The sequence below is a fragment of the Nycticebus coucang genome, chromosome 1, assembly GCF_027406575.1.
Source record: "Nycticebus coucang isolate mNycCou1 chromosome 1, mNycCou1.pri, whole genome shotgun sequence".
NCBI lineage: Eukaryota > Metazoa > Chordata > Mammalia > Primates > Lorisidae > Nycticebus > Nycticebus coucang.
Genome location: NC_069780.1, coordinates 157,267,369 through 157,286,330, shown reverse-complemented (window position 1 = coordinate 157,286,330; position 18,962 = coordinate 157,267,369). Strand labels below are relative to the sequence as shown.

Genomic DNA, 18,962 nt, shown 5'->3' with positions numbered 1-18,962 from the left:
AAGGGGAAATAACAACTGATCCCACAGAGATACAAGAGATCATCTCTGAATACTACCAGAAACTCTATGCCCAGAAATTTGACAATGTGAAAGAAATGGATCAATATTTGGAATCACACCCTCTCCCTAGACTCAGCCAGGAAGAAATAGAGCTCCTGAAAAGTCCAATTTCAAGCACTGAGATCAAAGAACAATAAAAAATCTTCCAACTAAAAAATGCCCTGGTCCAGATGGCTTCACTCCAGAATTCTATCAAACCTTCAAGGAAGAGCTTATTCCTGTACTGCAGAAATTATTCCAAAAAATTGAGGAAGAAGGAATCTTCCCCAACACATTCTATGAAGCAAACATCACCCTGATACCAAAACCAGGAAAAGACCCAAACAAAAAGGAGAATTTCAGACCAACCTCACTCATGAATATAGATGCAAAAATTCTCAACAAAATCCTAGCCAATAGATTACAGCTTATCATCAAAAAAGTCATTCATCATGATCAAGTAGGCTTCATCCCAGGGATGCAAGGCTGGTTTAACATACGCAAGTCTATAAACGTTATCCACCATATTAACAGAGGCAAAAATAAAGATCACATGATCCTCTCAATAGATGCAGAAAAAGCATTTGATAAATTCCAGCATCCTTTTCTAATTAGAACTCTGAAGAGTATAGGCATAGGTGGCACATTTCTAAAACTGATTGAAGCTATGTATGACAAACCCACAGCCAATATTTTACTGAATGGAGTAAAACTGAAAGCTTTTCCTCTTAGAACTGGAACCAGACAAGGTTGTCCTCTGTCACCTTTACTATTCAACGTAGTGCTGGAAGTTCTAGCCAATACAATTAGGCAAGACAAGGAAACAAAGGGAAACCAAATGGGAGCAGAGGAGGTCAAACTCTCCCTCTTTGCTGACGACATGATCTTATACTTAGAGAACCCCAAAGACTCAACCGCAAGACTCCTAGAAGTCATCAAAAAATACAGTAATGTTTCAGGATATAAAATCAATGTCCACAAGTCAGTAGCCTTTGTGTACACCTATAACAGTCAAGATGAGAAGCTAATTAAGGACACAACTCCCTTCACCATAGTCTCAAAGAAAATGAAATACTTAGGAATATACCTAACAAAGTAGGTCAAGGACCTCTATAAAGAAAACTATGAAATCCTCAGAAAGGAAATAGCAGAGGATATTAACAAATGGAAGAACATACCATGCTCATGGATGGGAAGAATCAACATTGTTAAAATGTCTATACTTCCCAAAGCAATCTACCTATTCAATGCCATTCCTATCAAAATACGAACATCGTACTTTCAAGATTTGGAAAAAATGATTCTGCGTTTTGTATGGAACCGGAAAAAAAACCGTATAGCTAAGGCAGTTCTCTGTAACAAAAATAAAGCTGGGGGCATCAGCATACCTGATTTTAGTCTGTACTACAAAGCCATAGTGCTCAAGACAGCATGGTACTGGCACAAAAACAGAGACATAGACACTTGGAATCGAATTGAAAACCAAGAAATGAAACTAACATTTTACAACCACCTAATCTTTGATAAACCAAATAAGAACATACCTTGGGGGAAAGACTCCCTATTCAATAAATGGTGTTGGGAGAACTGGATGTCTACATGTAAAAGACTGAAACTGGACCCACACCTTTCCCCACTCACAAAAATTGATTCAAGATGGATAAAGGACTTAAACTTAAGGCATGAAACAATAAAAATCCTCCAAGAAAGCATAGGAAAAACACTGGAAGATATTGGCCTGGGGAAAGACTTCATGAAGAAGACTGCCATGGCAATTGCAACAACAACACAAATAAACAAATGGGACTTCATTAAACTGAAAAGCTTCTGTACAGCTAAGGAGACAATAACCAAAGCAAAGAGACAACCTACACAATGGGAAAGGATATTTGCATATTTTCAATCAGACAAATTCTTGATAACTAGGATCTATAGAGAACTCAAATTAATCCACATGAAAAAAGCCAACAGTCCCTTATATCAATGGGCAAGAGACATGAATAGAACTTTCTCTAAAGACGACAGACGAATGGCTAACAAACACATGAAAAAATGTTCATCATCTCTATATATTAGAGCAATGCAAATCAAAACAACCCTGAGATATCATCTAACCCCAGTGAGAATGGCCCACATCACAAAATCTCAAAACTGCAGATGCTGGCGTGGATGTGGAGGGAAGGGAACACTTTTACACTGCTGGTGGGACTTCAAACTAGTACAACCTTTCTGGAAGGAAGTATGGAGAAACCTCAAAGCACTCAATCTAGACCTCCCATTTGATCCTGCAATCCTATTACTGGTCATCTACCCAGAGGGAAAAAAATCCATCTATCATAAGGACACTTGTACTAGACTGTTTATTGCAGCTCAATTTACAATCGCCAAAATGTGGAAACAGCCTAAATGCCCACAAACCCAAGAATGGATTAACAAGCCGTGGTATATGTATACCATGGAATACTATTCAGCCATTAAAAAAAATGGAGACTTTACATCCTTTGTATTAACCTGGATGGACGTGGAAGACATTAGTCTTAGTAAAGCATCACAAGAATGGAGAAGCATGAATCCTTTGTACTCAATTTTGATATGAGGACAATTAATGACAATTATGGTTATGGGGGGGAAGCAGAAAGAGGGAAGGAGGGTGGGGAGTGGGGCCTTGGTGTGTGTCACACTTTATGGGGACAAGACATGATTGCAAGAGGGACTTTACCTAACAATTGCAATCAGTGTAACCTGGCTTATTGTACCCTCAATGACTCCCCAACAATAAAAAAAAAGAATGGAGAAGCATGAATGCTATGTACTCAATTTTGATATGAGGACAATTAATGACAATTATGGTTATGGGGGGGAAGCAGAAAGAGGGAAGGAGGGAGGGGGGTGGGGCCTTGGTGTGTGTCACACTTTATGGGGGTAAGACATGATTGCAAGAGGGACTTTACCTAACAATTGCAATCAGTGTAACCTGGCTTATTGTACCCTCAATGAATCCCCAACAATAAAAGAAAAAAAAATGTTACTCATATATAGTTAAATATAATGATGAATACTTCATGTCGTGTGAGTGTAAATACTAAAAAGTATAGACATTTTGGTTGTCCCCACACTCACACATATACACATATGCACAAATATATCCATGTAGTTGTTCAAATTTGTCTCCAAAAGTGAAAATGAATGCATTTTTAAAAACTAATTTAAATCCCTCTCAAGTTGTCAGGACTAAATTTATCTTCTGTTTATAATGACTATATATGAGTTTGGACAATTAAATTTGCAAATTCATTCTAAGAAAAATGCTACATACTTAATTGTCTGACTTCCTATACTATCTATAAAACATTGTAATTTCTTTACAGAGTATTTTTATTTTACAGTCCAAGGTTTTATTACATTTGCATTTTAAATAATGTAATAAAATCTTGGAAACTGTAAACAAGATGTTTAATATTTAATTGGCAATAATTGTCCCTCGGATAAACCTCATTGGCTATAATACTGCCACTGCACAAAGCTAAGATATTTAATATTTAAAGTTAATTATGAATTTTTACTTTAAAATATTATCAGAAATAGCTCTATAAATATATAGCAATTTTTTCATTAGCCTTTATCTCATTTAAATAGCTACAGTATTTTGCAACTTCTAGAGTAATTTTAAATAACTTACTGTACCCATCAGTGGTTGTACATCATTGTTGTTTCCTATTTCAACAATGCCATTTATCATTGAAGTGGAGTACTTTGAGATCAGATATCGTTGCTCCTTTAGGAAATTCTAGACATCTTTCTTTCAGATTCACCTCTCTGATCAACCCTAATTTATATAAGAGAAGACAGGTAACATATTCTATATATAATGGAAGAGAAAGAAAAAAGAGAAGATGATGCCTAGAATATGTTACTAAATAAGATAAACCACTTAGCTGAATTTGCTTTCTTTCATAACTTATGCTATTCCACTAACCACATATACTATTCCATGAGGGGTAGTACTTGACTGGGTTAGAATTTCTGTACTCAGAGTTCTTATTTATTTGACAGCAATACCAAATTTTTTTCTAATGTTCTGAACTCCCCCAAATTCCAAATACAATCTAGTCCTTAAAATGTGTAGTTGTGTGTATATGCATGTGTGCAAATGCACATGTGTGTACTCACGGTGTGCCACTGCTGATTGCTCTCTAGTATATATACTCTGTATCTTCTATACCTACTACTAAATTCAAGGAAAGGAAACGCAAAACTATTTTATGAAAATTATTATATGTAACTTTCCATATTGCGTGTATTTATCAGATAGCTATACTGTTACTTTCTGCATTGTATACAAATAGATTTGGAATATAAAATGGAAGGTAAAATCCCTATATTCCAATCTAATGGGGAAGGTTAAGAGCAATAGGTTAAAATATTTGCATATTTAGAATTATTTATAGTCATCTATTAACTACCATTATTTTTCTCAATTCTGTTTTGTCTGCAGAAAAGAATATTGAGAAATTTCAAATAATAATATGGTAATATCCTCAGGGCAAGAAAAGCCCATGAGATTGACTTAAAATACATAAATTCATTTCAAATACACAAAAACATGTATGTGTGAGTATGTATATGTTCATATATATAATTTCAAATTCATGTTTAAGACAAAATTTTCCATTGATTAAGTCTAGATTCTCAAAAAATGAGATTAGAAAAGTTAGAAATATTTAACTAAAATTCTGAATTGTCCAGAGGAAAGCAAATTTCAGTGTGTATCACTCTTTAAAATATGAAACTATAAAGAGAGGGAAGAGTAAGATGGTCAAATAGAAACCTCCAGTGCTCATCTTTCCTCATAAACACCAAATTTAATAACTATCTATGAAAGCAAACACCTTCAGAAGAACCAAAAACCAAGTGAGCAAGTAACTGGTTTTAACATTATATCAAGGGAAGGTGCACTAAAGTGGGCAGAAAAAGACAGCCTTGCAGTGCCTACACCACACTACCCCCATTCCCTGGCAGTGCCCTGTCAGCACACCATGTGGAGAGAGAATCTGTGTGCCCAGAGTAAGGTGAGAGAAGTGACAGTGGAACTCTCCATTGGAATACAGGGCTACCATGGCACAGGGGAAAATAACACAGGGCAGAATTCTGCCTATGCCCATGGAAGGAGCATTTAGATCAGCCTGGACACAGGGAAATCCTCCACTCTGAAACTTGAGAGTTCCAGCTAGCCCTACCACTAGCTGACAAAAAGTGACTTGGAGTTGAAAATAAATTCATAAATCAGTCAGACCCTCCAGGCTGCAGTCCTTGAACAATTCTCCAGCTGTGCTGGTTTAGAGCCAGAGTGCATGGTGAGCATGTGAACCAGTGAGACACCAGTAGTGGTGGCAAAGCCAGTGCCTGTGTCAACCCCTCCCCAAATTCCAGGCAGGGCAGTGCAACTCAGGGTGAATCTTCTTCTGCTGGAAAGGGAACAGTTCAGAGGACTTTACCTTGTGACTTGGGTAGTAGCTTAATCACAGTAAAATAAAATACCAAGCAGACTTCGGCAGCCTCTGATTCCAGGACTTAGTCCTTGGATAGCATTTCTATACCAATCCTGGTCCAAAATGAAACATGCAGGGGAGGAGACAAGATGGCTGACTGAAGCCAGCTTTCCACAGAGGCTCCCGTCCAGTAGGAGAGTTAAAGGACAAAAATTCAGCAAGTAACCTGGTGGATTTGAGCTGCACTAAGAGAGAAGGTTGAAGAACGCATGTCAACCCTGCTGAGGCAAGCTCCGACCACAAGGATACAAACAAAAGGTACAAAATCCATCACCAAGCAGATGGGAGTCCCCTCCCCCATAAGAATGGCTCAGAGTGCCCCACGAACAACTGGGCAGAGTTCAAAGTTCTCCCACTACACTCCACGGGAGAGACCCTCTAAAAACTGGACCTACCTCCCCTACTAGGGTGCCACGGTGTCCTACTGACAAGCATAAAACTGCATAAACTGTATATAGTCTCTACCTGGAATTCTGAGCTCCCAGCGCTCCCCTTCACTCATACTGAGGTATGGAGGCCAGTCACAGTTGGCAGAGAGGGGACCGCACCAGAGTGGCAGTTCCCTGAGGCACAGTGCGACAGCCGTCTTTTGGTGACAATACAGCCAGGCATAAAACTGTGTAAAGCTGTGTGTGTTCTCTGACTGCAACCCCAGGCTCCCAGCACTCCCCACGCTCCCCTCTGCTCTCACTCCAAGGTCTGGAGGCCTGTCCCCCAGGGGTCAAGGCTCTTGGGCGATTGCTTGAGGGGTATAGACAGTGCTGGACTGCAGCCGGTTGGTGCAGACTCTGGGGTATGGGTGCGGAGAGAGGACAGTTGGCCAGAAGGGAGCTACACCAGAACAGCGGTTGCCTGAGCCACAAAACAGCAGCCCTCTTTTGCTAGCAATACAGCTCACTGCCGAATATTCTGAAGCCACACACCTTGTCTCCCTGGGCAACCAGAGACTCTGAGTTTGCCTGAGGCAACTCCAACTTGCAAACCAGAGAAACTCCCAGGGTGGGGCTGACCCAGAGGTTCGCTTTACTAAACCTAAGACGCACCTGGCCCTCAGGGGATCGTCAGCTTATAGACAATACAAGAGCAAAACAAGCTGATTTGGAACTCAATTCAGCTTCTCTTCTGCAGGGGAACAGCAGAGTTGTTCTGTTCTGTTAGTAACATTAATCAGGGGCAAGACTGGACCTGAGTGAAAAACCCTCAACCTTCATCAAGCACCCAAGGTTGTCAGGCCTCACCTCCTCCTGCTGGAGAGAGGCAGAGCGCAGCGGCCTGCCAGACTTCCTTGTGATTCAGGCAGGGGCAAACTCCTGGAGTACCGATTCACTACAGGCAACTGGGTCAGCCAACTGCAGGGCTATCAGTGACTGGGTGTGACAGTGGTTCAAGGTGGGGAAGGAGGCAGCAACCTTCCCAGACTGATCTATTGGCTGGGTGGCTCCTCCTGACTCCACACAGCACTGGAGCAAGCCACACCAGAGTAGTCACCGGACCCCTTGATCCAGTTCCCAGAGACCTCTTAAACTCTCTCACCCGAGACAGGTGCAGACTGAGACAATTGATTTGGACTTTTTGAACTGAACCAATCGCCTGAGGACAAATCAGGTGGTGCCCTGGGTTCACGGTGGTAGGAAGGTTTGATTTTTCTTTTCCAATTGTTTGCCGGTTCGGGGCAGGGTGACTTAATTACTGATATTTCTCCAAAGCTGAGACTTCAATCCAGAGTATCTGTTTCACTAGGGTGGAACAGAAACCAGCTGAAAACAAGACAGAACCACTTAGCCCCACCACACCAGACAGAGCCCCAGTTTCTCAGGCCACTACACTGTACAGGCCCTCAACAAAGCCCCAGGGGAAAAAAATCAAAGGGAGTAAAACAACCATGGGGCGGAATCAGAGGAAAAACTCTGGTAATATGAATAACCAGAATAGATCAACCCCCCAAGGAAAGATATGGCAAATGTCATTGAAGATCCTATTCATAAACAACTGGCTGAGATGTCAGAAATCGAATTCAGAATTTGGATTGCAGACAAGATTAACAAAGTGGAATTAGGAATTCGAGGAGAAATTCAAAAGTTGCCTCAAGAATTTAACGAATTTAAAGACAAAACCACCAAAGACCTGGACACACTGAAACAAGAATTTGCAGCCCTCAAAGATATGAAAAATACAGTAGAATCCCTCAGCAACAGAATGGAGCAAGCAGAAGAAAGGATTTCTGACATTGAAGATAAAGCCTTTGAACGCTCCCAAACTCTCAAAGAGGAAGAGAAATGGAGAGCAAAACGGATCATTCTCTCAGAGAGCTCTGGGATAATTCGAAGAAGGCAAATATCCGAATCATTGGAGTTCCAGAAACAGATGCAGTGGCCTCGCTGGGCACAGAGGCCCTTCTGCATGAAATTATGAAAGAGAATTTTCCAGACATGCCTAGAGATTCTGAAATTGAGATAGCGGACAGCTTCAGAACCCCAGCATGACTCAACCCCAATAAGGCATCCCCCAGGCATATCATAATTAACTTCACTTAAGTTAATATGAAGGAGAAAATCCTCAAAGCTGCCAGGAAAACGAAAACCATTACCTTCAAAGGGAATAATATTAGAAAGACTGCAGATCTCTCTGCTGAAACTTTTCAAGGCAGAAGAGGGTGGTCACTGACTTTTAATCTTCTAAAGCAAAATAACTTTCAACCCCAGATCTTGTATCCAGCTAAACTGAGTTTCATTTATGATGGAGAAATTAAATACTTTAATGACATTCATATGCTAAAGAAATTTGCCATAACCAAACCAGCTCTTCAGAATATTCTCAGACCTATCCTCCATAATGACCAACCCAATCTTATACCACAAAAGTAAACTCACTCAGAAACTTAGGATCAAACTCCAATTTCCACACTGGCAAAAGGATTAAAAATGCCCACTGGACTTTTGAAAAACTCGAGACCCAAAACTTCACCAGACTTATCAATATTCTCCATTAATGTGAAAGGCTTAAACTGTCCTCTAAAGAGGCATAGGTTAGCTGACTGGATACAAAAACTCAGGCCAGATATCTGTTGCATACAAGAGTCACATCTTAACTTAAAAGACAAATACAGACTCAGGGAGAAAGGATGGTCATCCCTATTTCAGGCAAATGGTAATCAGAAAAAAGCAGGTGTTGCAATTTTATTTGCAGATACAATAGGCTTTAAACCAACAAAAGTAAGGAAGGACAAGAATGGCCACTTCATATTTGTTAAGGGTAATACTCAATATGATGAGATCTCAATTATTAATATCTATGCACCCCAGAATGTCCCTCAATTTATAAGAGAAACTCTAACAGACATGAGCAACTTGATTTCCTCCAGCTCCATAATAGTCGGTGATTTCAACACTCTTTTGGCGGTGTTGGATCGATCCTCCAACAAGAAGCTGAGCAAAGAAAGCTTAGATGTAAACCTAACCATCCAACATTTGGATTTAGCAGACATCTACAGAACATTTCATCCCAACAAAACTGAATACACATACTTCTCATCAGCCCATGGAACTTACTCCAAAATTGATCACATCTTAGGTCACAAGTCTAACCTCAGTAAATTTAAAGGAATAGAAATTATTCCATGCATCTTCTCAGACCACCATGGAATAAAACTTGAGCTGAGTAACAACAGGAATCTGCATACTCATACAAAAACATGGAAGTTAAATAATCTTATGCTGAATGATAGCTGGGTCAGAGATGAGATTAAGAAAGAAATCGCCAATTTTTTGGAACTAAACAACAATGAAGACACGAACTACCAGAACCTCTGGGATACCGCAAAGGCAGTTCTAAGAGGGAAATTTATAGCACTGCAAGCCTTCCTCAAGAGAACGGAAAGAGAGGAAGTTAACAACTTAATGGGACAACTCAAGCAACTGGAAAAGGAAGAACATTCCAACCCTAGACCCAGTAGAAGAAAAGAAATAACCAAAATTAGAGCAGAATTAAATGAAATTAAAAAAAGAATAATACAACAGATCAATAAATCAAAAAACTGGTTTTTCAAAAAGGTCAATAAAATAGATAAACCTTTGGCCAACCTAATCAGGAAAAAAAGAGTAAAATTTCTAATCTCATCAATCAGAAACAACAAAGACAAAATAACAACAGACTCCTCAGAAATCCAAAAAATCCTTAATGAATATTACAAGAAACTGTATTCCCAGAAATATGAAAATCTGAAGGAAATTGACCGATACTTGGAAGCATGTCACCTTCCAAGACTTAGCCAGAATCAAGTGGAAATGTTGAACAGGCCCATCTCAAGTTTGGAAATAGCATCAACCATATAAAACCTCCCTAAAAAGAAAAGCCCGGGACCAGATGGTTTCACGTCAGAATTCTACCAAACTTTTAAAGAGGATTTAGTACCTATATTACTCAACCTGTTCCAAAAGGTAGAAAAAGAATGAAGACTACCTGACACGTTCTATGAAGCAAACATCACCCTGATCCCCAAACCAGGAAAAGACCCAACAAGAAAAGCAAATTATGGACAAATATCACTAATGAATATAGATGCAAAAATATTCAACAAGATCCTAACAAACAGAATCCAGCAACACATCAAACAAATTATACATCATGACCTAGTTGTTTTTATCCCAGGGTCTCAAGGCTGGTTAATATACATAAATCTATAAATGTAATCCATCACATAAACAAATTATAAAACAAAGACCATATGATTCTCTCAATTGATGAAGAAAAAGCTCTTGATAATATCCAGCATCCCTTCATGATCAGAACACTTAAGAAAATCGGTATAGAAGGGATATTTCTTAAACTGATAGAGACCATCTACAGCAAACCCACAGCCAATATCATATTGAATGGAGTGAAATTGGAATCATTTCAGATCAGGAACCAGACAAGGCTGCCCATTGTCTCCATCGCTTTTTAACATTGTAATGGAAGTTTTAGCCACTGCAATTAGGGAAGAAAAGGCGATCAAGGGTATCCATATAGCGTCAGAAGAGATCAAACTTTCACTCTTCACAGATGATATGATAGTATATCTGGAAAACACTAGGGACTCTAGTACAAAACTCTTAGAAGTGATCAAGGAATGCAGCAGCATCTCAGGTTACAAAATCAACATTCATAAGTCGGTAGCCTTTATATATACCAACAATAGTCAAGTTGAAACAAGAGTTAAGGACTCTATCCCATTCACAGTAGTGCCAAAGAAGATGAAATATTTGGGAATTTATCTAACAAAGGATGTGAGAGATCTCTATAAAGAGAACTATGAAACTCTAAGAAAAGAAATAGCTGAAAATATTAACAAATGGAAAAACATACCATGCTCATGGCATTGAAGAATCCACATTGTTAAAATGTCCATACTACCCAAAGCAATATATAATTTCAATGCAATCCTTATTAAAGCTCCACTGTCATACTTTAAAGATCTTGAGAAAACAATACTTCGTTTTATATGGAATTAGAAAAAAATCTTGAATAGCCAAGACATTCCTCAGAAATAAAAACAAAGTAGGAGGAATTACGCTACCAGACCTCAGACTATACTACTAATTGATAGTGATCAAAACAGCATGGTATTGGCACAAAAACAGAGAAGTAGATTTCTGGAACAGAATAGAGAACCAAGAGATGAATCCAGCTACTTACCGTTATTTAATCTTTGACAAGGCAATTAAAAACACTCAGTGGGGAACAGATTCCCTATTTAACAAATGGTGCTGGGTGAACTGGCTGGCAACCTGTAGAAGACTGAAACTGGACCCACACCTCTCACTGGATCAAAGATTTAAACTTAAGACATGAGACTATAAAAATACTAGAGGAGAGTGCAGGGAAAACCCTTGAAGAAATGGGTCTGGGCGAGTATTTTATGAGGAGGATCCCCTGGGCAATTGAAGCAGCTTCAAAAATACACTACTGGAACTTGATCAAACTAAAAAGCTTCTGCACAACCAAGAACACAGTAAGTAAAGCAAGCAAACAGCCCTCAGAATGGGAGAAGATATCTGCAGGTTATGTCTCCGACAAAGGTTTAATAACCAGAATCCACAGAGAACTCAAACGCATTAGCAAGAATAGAACAAGGGATCCCATCGCAGGCTGGGCAAGGGATTTGAAGAGAAACTTCTCTGAAGAAGACAGGCGCGGCCTTCAGACATATGAAAAAATGTTCATCATCTTTAATCATCAGAGAAATGCAAATCAAAACTACTTTGAGATACCATCTAACTCCAGTGAGACTAGCCTATATCACAAAATCCCAAGACCAGAGATGTTGGCCTGGATGTGAAGAAAAGGGAACACTTTTGCACTGCTGGTGGGAATGCAAATTAATAAATTCCTTTTGGAAAGAGATATGGAGAACACTTAAAGATCTAAAAATAGATCTGCCATTCAATCCTGTAATCCCTCTACTGGGCATATACCCAGAAGACCAAAAATCATATCATAACAAAGATATTTGTACCAGAATGTTTATTGCAGCCCAATTCATAATTGCTAAGTCATGGAAGAAGCCCAAGTGCCCATCGATCCACGAATGGATTAATAAATCGTGGTATATGTACACTATGGAATATTATGCAGCCTTAAAGAAAGGTGGAGACTTTACCTCTTTCATGTTTACATGGATGGAGCTAGAACATATTCTTCTTAGTAAAGTATCTCAAGAATGGAAGAAAATGTACCCAATGTACTCAGCCGTACTATGAAACTAATTTAGGGTTTTCACATGAAAGCTATAACCCAGTTACAACCTAAGAATAGGGGGAAGGGGGAAAGGGTGGGGAGGGAGGGGGTAGAGGGTAGAGGGAAGGGGATTGGTGGGATTACCAAAGCAGTGCATCTTACAAGGGTATATGTGAAACTTGGTAAAAGGTCTGTGAAGCTAGTGAATGATGCCCCATGATTATATCAATGTACACAGCTATGATTTAATAAAAAAAAAAAAAAAATGAAACATGCTGCCCTGCATGGAAAAATCCAGTCCTGGTAGGATTCACTGGTGACTAAAGAGTCCTTGGGCTTGGAATAAAGATCAGAGTAGCAAGGCGAGAGTCAGTGTGGGCTTTGGGTGAGACTGGGCTGGCTTCAGGTGTGATGTGGCACTGTTGGTCATGAGAGTGAGCTCATGTCACTCCTTCCCCAATTCAGCAGACTAGCAAGACAGTGGGAAGAAGGTGAGAGACTTTGCCTGGTAATCCAGTGAATTCTCCCATATCTTACCCAAGTCCCTAAAGACATACTATCAGAGGTCTGCAAGATTCACAGCATTACTGGGCTTGGGGAACCTCCACTGCTGATACAGCTACAGTGACCGAAGACTTAGATCACAACACTCAATTCTCTTTGTATATATGGAAAGCCTTCTCAAAAAGTACTGAATCAAAGAAGCCAAGACTGTTAAAATAAATACCTAACTCCTCAATGCTCAGGCATCAACAGATATTCACAAGCATCAAGAACACACAGAAAAACTTGGCTGCACCAAACTAAATAAAGTACTAGTGACCAATCCTGAAGTTACAGAAATATGTGACAAAGAATTCAAAATAACTGTACTGAAGAATCTCAGTTAACTTCAAGACAACTCAGAGAAGGAATTACAAAACCTATCAGAGAAAATTAATGAAGAAATAAGGAAGGAAAAAGCAGAAATTGTAGAACTGAAAAATTCAGTTGACAAACTGAGAAATGAATCAGTTTTGAAGTAAGAAGTAGTGCCAAAGTAATCCACAGCCTAAAAGATGGTAATGTTTATGAACATAACCAGCTAATAGCATTTTCCCTTGGATTTGAAATAAACAAGAGGATATGAGAATAAAAAAATGAGCTTCCAATTTTGAGATATCTCTTTTATGTTTGGAGAGATCCATTTCCACCATGTTCAGCCCATACCCACCCTGTTTCCACAATTATTTTTATTAAGAAAAACCCTTGTTGACAAATTATCTTATGTATACTATTGGATTTATAAGCCTATAATCTAATAAATACAGAAAAAATAGATCAACCGAAATATAATGTAAAAACTCTTAATGCCTCAAAATTTTTCTAATTATAGTCAAAGGTATTAAGAAACTTTGAAATTAAAATATCAAAATCTTTTCAAAATAACCAGTATGCTGAATATGCCTAAGTCAGAATGTTTTCTGATATTTGATTTAAAGGTGATCCAGGGTGCTGGCGTGGAGGGGGAGAGAAGGGAACACATTTACACTGCGGTGGGATTGCAAACTAATACAGCCCCTTTGGAGAGAACTATGGAGAATCCTCAAATATCTAAATGTAGACTTTCCATTTGGCCCTGCAATCCCATTACTAGGTATCTACCCAGAAGAACATAATCATTTTACCACAAAGACATTAACACTAGAATATTTATTGCAGCTCAATTCATAATTCCAAATTGTGGAAGCAACCTAACTGACCATCAACCCATAAAAGGATCAACAAACTGTGGTATATGTATACCATGGAATATTAGGCAGCCATTAAAAAGATGGAGACCTTACATCTTTTACATTTACCTGGATGGAGTTGAAATACATTCTTCTTAGTAAAGTATTGCAAGAATGGAAAGATAAATATCCAATGTACTCCATACTAATATGAAATCAATATATAAACAATTACATGTTCCTAAAAACAATAAAACACTATTATAGTCCAGTTCAGGGGTAGAGGGAAGCAAAAGGGAGGAGGGGAGATGACATATGGCAGAGAGAGGGAGGGCATGAGGCAGAATCTCACCTAATGTGCACATTGTGAGGGTGTATAACATGCCCCCTGGGTGAGGGGCTTTTCTACAAATGGAACTTTGTCCTGTAAGTAAGAACAATGTAACCTAAATATTGTACCCTCATATTAAAAAAAGATAAAGGTGAGCCATGGAGCAGGAAGATGAAATCCCAATAATCTATCTACTTCTGTGAGGAGTGTGTTGAAGTCCCCCATTATTACTGTAGTATTAAGTCTAATAATAATTGTGTTGTGAATCTGGGACCTTGAAGGTTGTATATGTATATATTTAGGATTATTATGTCCTCTTGCTGAATTGGTCCCTTTATGATTATATATTGACTTTCTTTGCTTTCTTTGTCTTTTTCTTAACTTTTTCATTTAATATCAGTGTTATCTAATATAAGTATTGATACTTCTATTCATTTTTGGCTTCTGTTTGTGTGGAGTATCTTTTTTTCACCCCTTTATCTTTAGTTTGTATCTTTACAGGTGAGGTGAGTGTTTTGGAAACAGAATATATTTGGGTCATGTCTTTTTTTTTTTTTTTTTTTATTGTTGGGGATTCATTGAGGGTACAATAAGCCAGTTACACTGATTGCAATTGTTAGGTAAAGTCCCTCTTGCAATCATGTCTTGCCCCCATAAAGTGTGACACACACTAAGGCCCCACCCCCCTCCCTCCATCCCTCTTTCTGCTTCCCCCCCATAACCTTAATTGTCATTAATTGTCCTCATATCAAAATTGAGTACATAGGATTCATGCTTCTCCATTCTTGTGATGCTTTACTAAGAATAATGTCTTCCACTTCCACCCAGGTTAATACGAAGGATGTAAAGTCTCCATTTTTTTTTAATGGCTGAATAGTATTCCATGGTATACATATACCACAGCTTGTTAATCCATTCCTGGGTTGGTGGGCATTTAGGCTCTTTCCACATTTTGGCGATTGTAAATTGAGCTGCAATAAACAGTCTAGTACAAGTGTCCTTATGATAAAAGGATTTTTTTCCTTCTGGGTAGATGCCCAGTAATGGGATTGCAGGATCGAATGGGAGGTCTAGGTTGAGTGCTTTGAGGTTTCTCCATACTTCCTTCCAGAAAGGTTGTACTAGTTTGCAGTCCCACCAGCAGTGTAAAAGTGTTCCCTTCTCTCCACATCCACGCCAGCATCTACAGTTTTGAGATTTTGTGATGTGGGCCATTCTCACTGGGGTTAGATGATATCTCAGGGATGTTTTGATTTGCATTTCTCTAATATAGAGAGATGATGAACATTTTTTCATGTGTATGTTAGCCATTCATCTGTCGTCTTTAGAGAAAGTTCTATTCATGTCTCTTGCCCATTGATATAAGGTATTGTTGGCTTTTTTCATGTGGATTAATTTGAGTTCTCTATAGATCCTGGATATCAAGCTTTTGTCTGATTGAAAATATGCAAATATCCTTTCCCATTGTGTGGGTTGTCTCTTTGCTTTGGTTATTGTCTCCTTAGCTGTACAGAAGCTTTTCAGTTTAATGAAGTCCCATTTGTTTACTTTTGTTGTTGTTGCAATTGCCATGGCAGTCTTCTTCATGAAGTCTTCCCCCAGGCCAATATCTTCCAGTGTTTTTCCTATGCTTTCTTTGAGGATTTTTATTGTTTCATGCCTTAAATTTAAGTCCTTTATCCATCTTGAGTCAATTTTTGTGAGTGGGGAAAGGTGTGGGTCCAGTTTCAGTCTTTTACATGTACACATCCAGTTCTCCCAACACCATTTATTGAATAGGGAGTCTTTCCCCCAAGGTAAGTTCTTGTTTGGTTTATCGAAGATTAGGTGGTTGTAAGATGTTGGTTTCATTTCTTGGTGTTCAATTCGATTCCAAGTGTCTATGTCTCTATTTTTGTGCCAGTACCATGCTGTCTTGACCACTATGGCTTTGTAGTACAGACTAAAATCTGGTATGCTGATGCCCCCAGCTTTATTTTTGTTACTAAGAACTGCCCTTGCTATACGGGGTTTTTTCCGGTTCCATACAAAACGCAGAATCATTTTTTCCAAATCTTGAAAGTACGATGTAGGTACTTTGATAGGAATGGCATTGAATAGGTAGATTGCTTTGGGAAGTATAGACACTTTAACAATTAACATTCTTCCAATCCATGAGCATGGTATGTTCTTCCATTTGTTAATATCCTCTGCTATTTCCTTTCTGAGGAGTTCATAGTTTTCTTTATAGAGGTCCTTCACCTCCTTCGTTAGGTATATTCCTAGGTATTTCATTTTCTTTGAAACAATGGTGAAGGGAGTTGTGTCCTTAATTAGCTTCTCATCTTGACTGTTATTGGTGTATACAAAGGCTACTGACTTGTGGACATTGATTTTATATCCTGAAACATTACTGTATTTTTTGATGACTTCTAGGAGTCTTGTGGTTGAGTCTTTGGGGTTCTCTAAGTATAAGATCATGTCGTCAGCAAAGAGGGAGAGTTTGACCTCCTCTGCTCCCATTTGGATTCGCTTTATTTCCTTGTCTTGCCTAATTGTATTGGCTAGAACTTCCAGCACTATGTTGAATAGTAAAGGTGACAGAGGACAACCTTGTCTGGTTCCAGTTCTAAGAGGAAAAGCTTTCAGTTTTACTCCATTCAGTAAAATATTGGCTGTGGGTTTGTCATAGATAGCTTCAATCAGTTTTAGAAATGTGCCACCTATGCCTATACTCTTCAGTGTTCTAATTAGAAAAGGATGCTGGATTTTATCAAATGCTTTTTCTGCATCTATTGAGAGGATCATGTGATCTTTATTTTTGCCTCTGTTAATATGGTGGATAACGTTTATGGACTTGCGTATGTTAAACCAGCCTTGCATCCCTGGGATGAAGCCTACTTGATCATGATGAATGACTTTTTTGATGATAAGGTGTAATCTATTGGCTAGGATTTTGTTGAGAATTTTTCCATCTATATTCATGAGTGAGATTGGTCTGAACTTCTCCTTTTTGTTTGGGTCTTTTCCTGGTTTTGGTATCAGGGTGATGTTTGCTTCATAGAATGTGTTGGGGAAGGTTCCTTCTTCCTCAGTTTTTTGGAATAATTTCTGCAGTACAGGAATAAGCTCTTCCTTGAAGGTTTGATAGAATTCTGGAGTGAAGCCATCTGGACCAGGGCATTTTTTAGTTGGAAGCTTTTTTATTGTTTCTTTGATCTCAGTGCTTGAAATTGGTCTGTTCAGGAGCTCTATTTCTTCCTGGCTAAGTTTAGGGAGAGGGTGTGATTCCAAATATTGATCTATTTCCTTCACATTGTCAAATTTCTGGGCATAGAGTTTCTGGTAGTATTCAGAGATGATCTCTTGTATCTCTGTGGGATCAGTTGTTGTTTCCCCTTTATCGTTTCTGATTGAGGTTACTAGAGATTTTACTTTTCTATTCCTCGTTAGTCTGGCCAATGGTTTATCTATTTTATTTATTTTTTCAAAAAACCAACTCCTTGTTTCATTAATTTTCTGAATGATTCTTTTGTTTTCAATTTCATTGATCTCTGATTTGATTTTGGATATTTCTTTTCTTCTACTGAGTTTAGGCTTAGATTATTCTTCTTTTTCCAATTCCATAAGATCTCTTGTGAGATTGTTGATGTGCTCTCTTTCTGTTTTTCGAATGTGGGCATCTAAAGCGATGAATTTTCCTCTCAAAACTGCTTTTGCAGTATCCCACAGGTTTTGGTAGCTTGTGTCTTCATTGTTGTTATGCTCAAGGAAGTTAATGATTTCCTGTTTTATTTCTTCCTGCACCCATCTGTTATTCAACAGAAGATTGTTTAATTTCCATGCCTTTGGGTGGGGTCGAGCATTTTTGTTAGAGTTGAGTTCCACTTTTAGTGCCTTATGGTCTGAGAAGATACAAGGTAAAATTTCAATTCTTTTGATTCTGTTGATATTTGTTTTGTGTCCCAGGATATGATCAATTTTGGAGAATGTTCCATGGGGTGATGAGAAGAATGTATATTCTTTGTCTTTGGGGTGGAGTGTTCTATATGCGTCTATCAAGCATAGTTGGTCTAAGGTCTCATTTAAATCTCTTATATCTTTGTTTAATTTCTGTTTAGAGGATCTGTCCAGCTCTGTAAGAAGTGTGTTAAAGTCCCCTGTTATGATGGTATTATCAGATATCATATTGCTCAGACTAAGGTCTGCTTCAAGAATCTGGGAGCATTTAAATTGGGTGCATAAATATTTAGAATTGAAATGTCTTCTTGTTGTAGTTTTCCCTTGACCAATATAAAGTGACCATCTTTGTCTTTTTTGACTTTAGTTGCTTTAAATCCACATGTATCTGAAAATAAGATTGCAACTCCTCTTTTCTTCTGAATTCCATTTGCCTGAAAAATTGTCTTCCATCCCTTGACTTGGAGCTTTAATTTGTCTTTTGAAGCCAGGTGTGTTTCTTGCAGACAGCAAATGGATGGCTTGTGTTTTTTAATCCAGTCAGCCAATCTATGTCTCTTCAGTGGGGAATTCAAGCCATTAACATTTATTGAGATAATTGATAAGTGTGGTAGTATTCTATTCGTCTTATTTGGTGAGAGTCCATTGCTTAGTTTTATCTTTTGCATCAGTGTGGAG

General features: G+C 38.5%; 1 pseudogene; it reads right to left on the bottom strand.

Moving 5' to 3' along the window:
* Positions 1 to 3,438: 3,438 nt before the first annotated feature.
* Positions 3,439 to 3,564, bottom strand: LOC128591915 (uncharacterized; annotated as a pseudogene).
* Positions 3,565 to 18,962: the final 15,398 nt, after the last annotated feature.